Below are 9,907 nucleotides of genomic sequence, written 5' to 3'. Positions count from 1 at the left end.
ACAAGTCATCACTAAATGCACAACCATTGGGCAAAAGGGAATGTGAACAGAGCACTAGTTATGGTGGTAACAGATACCTGCAAGCTATTGAACTGTAGAAGTTGAACATTTCATTATCAGTGAATTTTATATATAGTATCTTCATAAACAGTAAAATGCATAAAATATAGACGAATAGAATAAAATGAGCATCCATAGAACTACAACTCATGTCAAGTAAAACGACTTTGATATTGCCCCAAAAGCCTTCACTCTGATATAATAATCTTTACTTACTTTTCTTTATAATTTTACCACCTTTATACATTCCCCTAAAAAGTTAAGTTTTACCCAGTTTTGAATTCAAAGTAGATTAAAAAGAAATAACAACTGCATGCAACACTGGATATAAAAAAGAAAACTAGCTATTTCCTTCATAAGATATTTTGAAGTGTACAATTTCTGTTGATGATCAAGACATTTCCGCCTTATCTCACTTTTATGTTTGCTGGCTGCCAGTCACTCTACTTCTTAATACTTCAAAGGTATTCTTCCCAAAGCTTTCCTTGCTTTTATACTAATGCTTTCCTGGACTCCAGGGAACTTTGAAGGATACCGAGCTCATCATGGTGAAAATGGATGTTGACATTCCATGATCATCACTGTAATTATTCCTAATTTGTACTTTGCTTCAAAAAGTCTCTTCCCTTGCCCCCTAAAGTCTGCACTTTCAAAATGGTATCTACAGCTTTAATTATACCTGACAATAAACTTCTCTCACTACAAAATCTGTTTGATCATGGACTACACCCATCATTATCTTCAAATATTTTATTTAAAAAATTCCATTTATATCAGACTCCCAAAGAGTTATAATAGTCATAATAGTGTTTTCTTAACTGTTTCTGTAATTACTGTTTGTAATTATTGCAAATCAAAGTTGTGTAAATGTAGATAAGAAAAAGCTAAAAGAGCTCATTGTCACAAAACCAGTATTACATGAAATGTTAAAGGGAATTCTTTAAGAAGAGGAAGAAAAATGAAGGTAAAAAATATGAATAATAAAATGGCAATAAATATATACCTATCAACAACCGAATCTAAATATCAAAATAAATAAGGAATCTACTGAACAAAACAAACAGATGAATAAAATAGAACCAGAAGCATGGAAACACGGAACAGAATGATGAATCTCAGAGGGAAGGGGGAAGGAGGGGCCTGAAGAGATTAACCAAAGACCTTATATGCATACTAGAGGCCCGGTGTACAGATTCGTGCACTGGTGGGGTCCCTCGGCATGGCCTGTGGAGATTGGCTAAAACCAGCAGTCCATCATCCCCCAAGGGATGTAGTAGTGTGCCCAAGTGGCAGGCAGCTGGGGAGGAGCCCGAGTCTGAGCCCAGGCTGGGCACCATGCTGTTCCTGCTTATCCCAGCCCCCACTGTGCCTGGTGCCACCACCCGGTAGGCTCGCTGCTGCTCTGTTGTGGGCACTGCTGCAGCTGCGCTCGCCAGCTGTGAGCCCGGCATCTGGCACCAATCGGTCAGTTGAGTGGCATTCCCACTGTGGAAGTACACTGACCACCAGGGGGCAGCTCCTGCATTGAGCGTCTGCCTCCTGGTGGCCAGTGCATGTCATAGTAACCAGTCGACTAGTTGACCGGTCACTTAGGCTTTTATATATATAGATATGCATTATCTATGGATATAAACAATAGGGTGGTGAAGGCCTGGGACAGGGCAGGAACTGGGTGGAGGGGGCAATGGGGAGAAAAAAAGGACATTTGTAGTACTCTCAACAATAAAGATAAAAAACCTCCAAAATACAAAGTTGTATAAATGAATGAATGAATGCTGGTTGAATTATCTACTAACTGGGATGAAACGGTCCTTTAAACTACTGTGTACTGAACAAATCTACAGAGTAAAAACTGAAATGGAACTTGAACAACTGGTCTTTATAGAGAATCAAATTAGATGCTTATATTAAACAAGGTACTTTAGTTCCAGAATAATCCTGCTAATCACACTTACTCCAAATGAATCAGCTAACATCAGCTTCTATAAGGAAGGAGTCTTTTTGTGGGTTCTGGTGAGATAAGATTTGGGAAGGCAGAGAGTAGCAGAGAAGCTCCTGGTGATAGGATCAGTTAGAGCGAAGGACAGAAGACAGAAATGAGAAGGCTGCATTTGTGAGAAGTAGTCCGGACCCTAAGGGCTATAATTAACAAGCTTACAATGTTGCCACACTTCTTTGTGAAACACAATATTTTTGTTGTTTATTATTTTCTTTTACTTAGATTTCACATTTTTAATGATGTAATGGTGATATATGATCTCATTTTTCTATGTATTTGGTCAGATTGTTAAAATCCTTAAAATGCTTATGTTGGCTTTTATTCTTCAGAAGTCATTTAATTTTTTAAATTGGGAACATTATGAGGAAAAGTATTTTTTTTTAAATATATTTTATTGATTTTTTTACAGAGAAGAAGGGAGAGGGATAGAGAGCCAGAAACACCGATGAGAATCGATCAGCGATCAGCTGCCTCCTGCACGCCCCGCAGTGGGGATGTGCCCGCAACCAAGGTACATGCCCCCAACCGGAATCGAACCTGGGACCCCTGAGTCCGCAGGCCGACGCTCTATCCACTGAGCCAAACTGGTTCGGCAGGAAAAGTATTTTTGATGGGTTTTTAAGGGTGATACAGATTCTAGGTAGGGATATAAGGTACAATGATATAGCAATAATTCAGGCATTAAGAAATAGAGCTGGGGGGTGGGTAGGAAAAGTATTTTTGATGGGTTTTTAAGGGTGATACAGATTCTAGGTAGGGATATAAGGTACAGTGATATAGCAATAATTCAGGCATTAAGAAATAGAGCTGGGGGGGGGGGGGGACAGGAAGAGATTAACCAAAGAATTTATATGCATATATGCATAACCCATGGACCCAGAATGCATGTATATTTTTGGCATTTTTTTCTTTAAAGATCAATTTGTTGCTCATGAGCCTTGAAATTGAGGAAATATTTAAGCAAATAGTTTAAGCAATATCATATTTTGAGTACTGGTTCAGGATAAAGTGATATAGATGTGACAAGAATAGTTGCTATGTAATCAGAAGATGGAGTTTAAATCTTAGTTCTATCATTTATCACTATATAACTTAGGGCAAGTTATTTAATGTCTTTGCCTTCTAGTTTCCAATGTTATAATGTATTTGAAATTACTTAGTAATGCCTGACAAAATATAGATATTTAATAAATTTCCATTTCTCTTTCTCTTATGAAAGTCTACTCATAAGTGCGATCATGTCGAAGTTTAACACATTATTATACTGCTTCCTAAAATGGAATATTTTTATTATTTATCAAATATTTATATTGATTAATTTTTCATAAGCTTTCATAGTGTTGCTTTTACTAGTGTGATCTACCTTACTTTTCCTGGGGGGATAACCTGTTTAATAGATTTTGGGGACCCACTGTGCTAGATTCTCACAAAGGCATTTTTGTGGCAATCTTCTTTGGTTTTCAAGGATATGACCCTATTTCACATCTTGAATGTGGTTCCCTACCCTAGTGCAGATGTTAATAAGTTAAGTGCATATCAAATAAGAATTTTAATCTTGTTCATCATATGTTTATGTATTTAAATTTAAGAGTCAAATTGATATAATTGGTAACATTACCCATTTGCTTTGATTTGAGATGCCAAGTGATTGAAAAAAATTTTAATTTAGAAGCGAATTACCTTGCTTATTTGAATTTATCATTTTTGCATAATTAGGATGAACTAATTTAATTTGCAGTTATCCTTCTAAATGACTTAAATGATGTCTGCAGAGATACTCAAGACCACGTGATTATTGAAATCATTCTGAATATTACTCTGTCTTATAGGTTGGAAAGCACAAGTGCAACTTATGAAGCTTGGCAATAGAAGTTGCAAGCTTGATCTTTTCTCCATTTATATCTTTTCTCTGTTTTGCTCCATTCACCTCACTTTATGCTGTTGTATGTTTTCCAGAGGGACCACATATTGCATTTGGTGATGGTCCTCCTTTTCCAACTCTGTTCTGATTTTATGTCATTTTCACTTGATGTTTCTTTTGCTCACATCTCAGATCTGCAAAGGAAAGCCTGGTTATTCATTTGGTGAGTTATGTTAGGAATCCCCAATACAATACCCTTTTGGGGGACTGAGGTTCCTGCAGCAAATACTGCTTTTTGATAATGTATTTAAATGAGTCTTTAAAACATGTGGACACCAGACTACTGACTAGACGTCGCAGTGGTTCTCAACCTTCCTAATGCCGCGACCCTTTAATACAATTCCTCATGTTGTGGTAACCCCCAACCATAAAATTGTTTTCGTTGCTACTTCACAACTGGAATGCTGGTTGAATTATCTACTAACTGGGATGAAACGGTCCTTTAAACTACTGTGTACTGAACAAATCTACAGAGTAAAAACTGAAATGGAACTTGAACAACTGGTCTTTATAGAGAATCAAATTAGATGCTTATATTAAACAAGGTACTTTAGTTCCAGAATAATCCTGCTAATCACACTTACTCCAAATGAATCAGCTAACATCAGCTTCTATAAGGAAGGAGTCTTTTTGTGGGTTCTGGTGAGATAAGATTTGGGAAGGCAGAGAGTGGCAGAGAAGCTCCTGGTGATAGGATCAGTTAGAGCAAAGGACAGAAGACAGAAATGAGAAGGCTGCATTTGTAAGAAGCAGTCTGGACCCTAAGGGCTATAATTAACAAGCTTACAATGTTGCCACACTGCTTTGTGCACAGTATTTTATATGCATATATGCATAACCCATGGACCCAGAATGCATGTATATTTTTGGCATTTTTTTCTTTAAAGATCAATTTGTTGCTCATGAGCCTTGAAATTGAGGAAATATTTAAGCAAATAGTTTAAGCAATATCATATTTTGAGTACTGGTTCAGGATAAAGTGATATAGATGTGACAGGAATAGTTGCTATGTAATCAGAAGATGGAGTTTAAATCTTAGTTCTATCATTTATCACTATATAACTTAGGGCAAGTTATTTAATGTCTTTGCCTTCTAGTTTCCAATGTTATAATGTATTTGAAATTACTTAGTAATGCCTGACAAAATATAGATATTTAATAAATTTCCATTTCTCTTTCTCTTATGAAAGTCTACTCATAAGTGCGATCATGTCGAAGTTTAACACATTATTATACTGCTTCCTAAAATGGAATATTTTTATTATTTATCAAATATTTATATTGATTAATTTTTCATAAGCTTTCATAGTGTTGCTTTTACTAGTGTGATCTACCTTACTTTTCCTGGGGGGATAACCTGTTTAATAGATTTTGGGGACCCACTGTGCTAGATTCTCACAAAGGCATTTTTGTGGCAATCTTCTTTGGTTTTCAAGGATATGACCCTATTTCACATCTTGAATGTGGTTCCCTACCCTAGTGCAGATGTTAATAAGTTAAGTGCATATCAAATAAGAATTTTAATCTTGTTCATCATATGTTTATGTATTTAAATTTAAGAGTCAAATTGATATAATTGGTAACATTACCCATTTGCTTTGATTTGAGATGCCAAGTGATTGAAAAAAATTTTAATTTAGAAGCGAATTACCTTGCTTATTTGAATTTATCATTTTTGCATAATTAGGATGAACTAATTTAATTTGCAGTTATCCTTCTAAATGACTTAAATGATGTCTGCAGAGATACTCAAGACCACGTGATTATTGAAATCATTCTGAATATTACTCTGTCTTATAGGTTGGAAAGCACAAGTGCAACTTATGAAGCTTGGCAATAGAAGTTGCAAGCTTGATCTTTTCTCCATTTATATCTTTTCTCTGTTTTGCTCCATTCACCTCACTTTATGCTGTTGTATGTTTTCCAGAGGGACCACATATTGCATTTGGTGATGGTCCTCCTTTTCCAACTCTGTTCTGATTTTATGTCATTTTCACTTGATGTTTCTTTTGCTCACATCTCAGATCTGCAAAGGAAAGCCTGGTTATTCATTTGGTGAGTTATGTTAGGAATCCCCAATACAATGCCCTTTTGGGGGACTGAGGTTCCTGCAGCAAATACTGCTTTTTGATAATGTATTTAAATGAGTCTTTAAAACATGTGGACACCAGACTACTGACTAGACGTCGCAGTGGTTCTCAACCTTCCTAATGCCGCGACCCTTTAATACAATTCCTCATGTTGTGGTAACCCCCAACCATAAAATTGTTTTCGTTGCTACTTCACAACTGTAATTTTGCTACTGTTATGAATTGTAATGTAAATATCTGATATGCTATATGTGTTTTCCGATGGTCGCGACCCACAGGTTGAGAACCACTGGACTAGAGTATCTGGAACCTATGATTTTAAAATAGTTTTCCTCAACTGGCAGGTCCTGACAGGTAGTGGATTATAAAATGATGATTATAAAATAGTTAGTGGGGATTGTGACAAGCACTTAAAAAGCAATAAAACAAAATAGAATAGATAATATTAAAGTGCATTATATGTAACAAGGGTCAGTAAAACTTCATAAAACTTTTTTATTAGTTTGTGCATGTGTGTGTATACTGGTTGATGATAGAAATTAATATATATATTTTCGTGAGTTGCTGTCAAAAGAATTTGAAAGCTACTGCCTTGGATTGCTATCTGAGGCAATTTTACTACTAGCAGTCTGAAATGAAGCCACAACTTATTTAAAATATGAAAGTGTAGATAGCTGGTAGTTACACATTTTAAAGGAACTGGCAAGTTACTTTTGCCTGCAAAGCCTAGTCCTGGAATAACTGGCCATTTTCCAAAGGGCCAGAACCCAGTTGTCCCAATAAATGCTACCTGCCTGGGAAGGTCAGAGGCAATGTTACTTATCCAGTGTGTGGTACTGCTGCTGCCCTGCTGTGGCTGGAAGTTGGAAGCACTGTGTTTTCCCAAGGTCTCAGTCTGCCAGTCAGATGGCATCAGACTTCTCCCCCAGTAGTGGGGCCTGTGCCTGGCTTGGACAGCTGGATAATTCTAACCCTTATCTCTCCTCTTTGGTAGAGACCTCCTCTTTCTTTCCCAGTGGACCTTGGGATGGAAAGCAGCGTTAAAGGCTATTTTGTGTGTTATCCATACAGTGTGAGTCTCTGTTTTGTGCGAAGGGCTATAATTAACAAGCTTACAATGTTGCCACACTGCTTTGTGAAACACAGTATTTTTGTTGTTTATTATTTTCTTTTATTTAGATTTCACATTTTTAATGATATAATAGCGTATATAATCTCATTTTTCTATGTATTTGGTCAGACTGTTAAAATCCTTAAAATGCTTATGTTGGATTTTATCCTTCAAAAGTCATTTAACTTTTGAAATTGGGAACATTATGAGGAAAAGAAGGCCTGCTCACTTAGAGGAGAGCTCCCTTCGGGAACTAGAGAGTAATCCTTACCCAGAGTGATGCAATGAAACATTTGTACCTGCTAATGAGCTTTGGAGAGAGATGCCACACCTTCCTCCTGTTGATGGTGCCCCCTTAGAGGAGATATGATCTCCTCACTCAGTCTTCACTGGGATAAACTAATGCACATCAGAGCCAAGTGAAACCTTAGGGCAGGAAGGGACCCCTTACTTTTTTGGCTCTTGCCTATTTAAGTTTCCCAACTTCTCCTCACTTAGAATCTACTTTCTCTCCCATTAAAATTTCTGCTTATTAAACTTATTAGTGGAATCAGCCATATTGTGTCACTTAACTTTTTCTGTCTGATTATGTGTTTGTTTTAATATAAAGCCCTGACCTAATTCCTTTACTCGTCTTATATGAAGCTTTTATTTTGATCTTACTCCTGCAGAATTTCAACCAAATTCCTTCACCACTGCCCCTCTCCTGCAATCTCCATCAATCTTTTTCTGTTATTCAGGTGTTGTTTTTTTCTCCTACAGCTCAAAATGTGGCAGAAGGCCCGATTTAAGGAAAAGGGCCTTGGGGGGTGGGGATGGGAAGAGATTAAACAAAGAATTTATATGCATATATGCATAGCTCACGGACAAACAATACTGGACGGGGGAAGGCCTGGGGAGGGGGCAAGAGCAGGTGGGAGAAGAGACAACATTTGTAATATTTTCAACAATAAAGTTTAAAAAAGAAAAAAAGGGCCTTATTATAAGTTGTCTGGAAGACCCTGAGATTGTCTTTAAGAGCAGTGCTGGGGGAGAATATGAAGCACAATCTTGGACATACCAGTATTTAACTTAAATGGCAAAAGAGAGATGGTCTCCCAAAGCACTGGGATTGACTTTGCCCTGATCCCCTTGATGGTTTTAAATTCTTACAATCACAGAACATAGAGAAGGAAGAAACTTGGTGTTCATTCTAACTGTCTTGTGTTACAAAACAGCAGATTGAGGCTCAGAGGCATGAGGTCATGAAGATCACCCAGTTATTTAATTGGCTACTTGGACTAGGGCAGTTTCAGAAAGGATGCAGAAAAGTAGAAGTATTTGAATGCTACTTAGGGGCTGTCATAATCAGCACCGACTGACTGGTTGGGAGTGGGCTGACAGATTGGGCACTGGCGGGTGGGGAGGGAAGATTCAAAGATGGTGTTCGGGTCTTTAGCTTTAGCCCCCATACATATGGGAGGCATTCATTTTCAAGGAAGGCATAGGAGGAAAAGTGTATGTGCAGAGAAAAACTGCAAGTTCAGTCTGGGAGTGTTGTGTTTGGATGCCTTTGTAAAGTCTCCAAGAGAGTATATTACAATTGAATATATGCAGGAGGAAAAACCATGAGACTATTGAATTATGGACATTTAGTAAAGTCAGTATTTCCAAGAAAAAGTTTTCATCATCCAGAGCCACTGTAGGGCCAAGTAAGAGAAAGATGGAAAAGTCACTGTTGGGTTTAGCTAAGGAAGTTGTTGGGTGACTCTGACAAGTGACACTTGAGTGAAGTGTGTGTGGGGGTAGAAGCAAGATTGCAGGGGGCTGAGAAATGAGTGGGAGGTGAGGAAATAGGAAAAATGATATAAGCAACTATCAAAAAGCTTGGGACAGTTAAGGGGAGAGGAGAAGTAGGGCCGTACCTGCAGGGAAATTTGTGGAGGAAGGGTTTTATTTGATATGAGAGAGGGTTGGGCATGGTTAGGGCTGATGGTAAGTGGCCAATTTTTCTACTGAAGTAATTTGTCTTTTCTGTGGCTCCTGCCTTCTGTCTGAAGGTCTATGTAGTTACTGGAAATCTCAGAGCAGATCTTTTAGGAGCATTAGAATAATCTCTTGCTGATCCATTATCAAGTTACTTTTTAACAGTCAGCTTTTGTTATCAACTCATAAGTCCGATGGTCGCGACCCACAGGTTGAGAACCACTGGACTAGAGTATCTGGAACCTATGATTTTAAAATAGTTTTCCTCAACTGGCAGGTCCTGACAGGTAGTGGATTATAAAATGATGATTATAAAATAGTTAGTGGGGATTGTGACAAGCACTTAAAAAGCAATAAAACAAAATAGAATAGATAATATTAGAGTGCATTATATGTAACAAGGGTCAGTAAAACTTCATAAAACTTTTTTATTAGTTTGTGCATGTGTGTGTATACTGGTTGATGATAGAAATTAATATATATATTTTCGTGAGTGCCCACAGTCCCCTCTATTTTCCAGATACTCATACTCATACACATTAAAAATACCTCTCAAATGTATTAATGAGGGTAAAGAGAGCAAAAGCAATCTTCCCACACTGCAAACTGCCCTGAATATGACTTCAAACTGAGAGACCAACATTTTAAACCAATTTTTAAAGATTGGAAGAAATCATTAGTTATGACTATATTAATCACAACTTTAGTTACTATTTTTCACTATTTTTTCTTACTTGCCTACTATATAGCAGCTCTTTGAC

This window comes from Myotis brandtii, unplaced genomic scaffold, assembly GCF_000412655.1.
Source record: "Myotis brandtii unplaced genomic scaffold, ASM41265v1 scaffold266, whole genome shotgun sequence".
Taxonomy (NCBI): Eukaryota; Metazoa; Chordata; class Mammalia; order Chiroptera; family Vespertilionidae; genus Myotis; species Myotis brandtii.
This window is presented reverse-complemented; position numbering follows the sequence as displayed.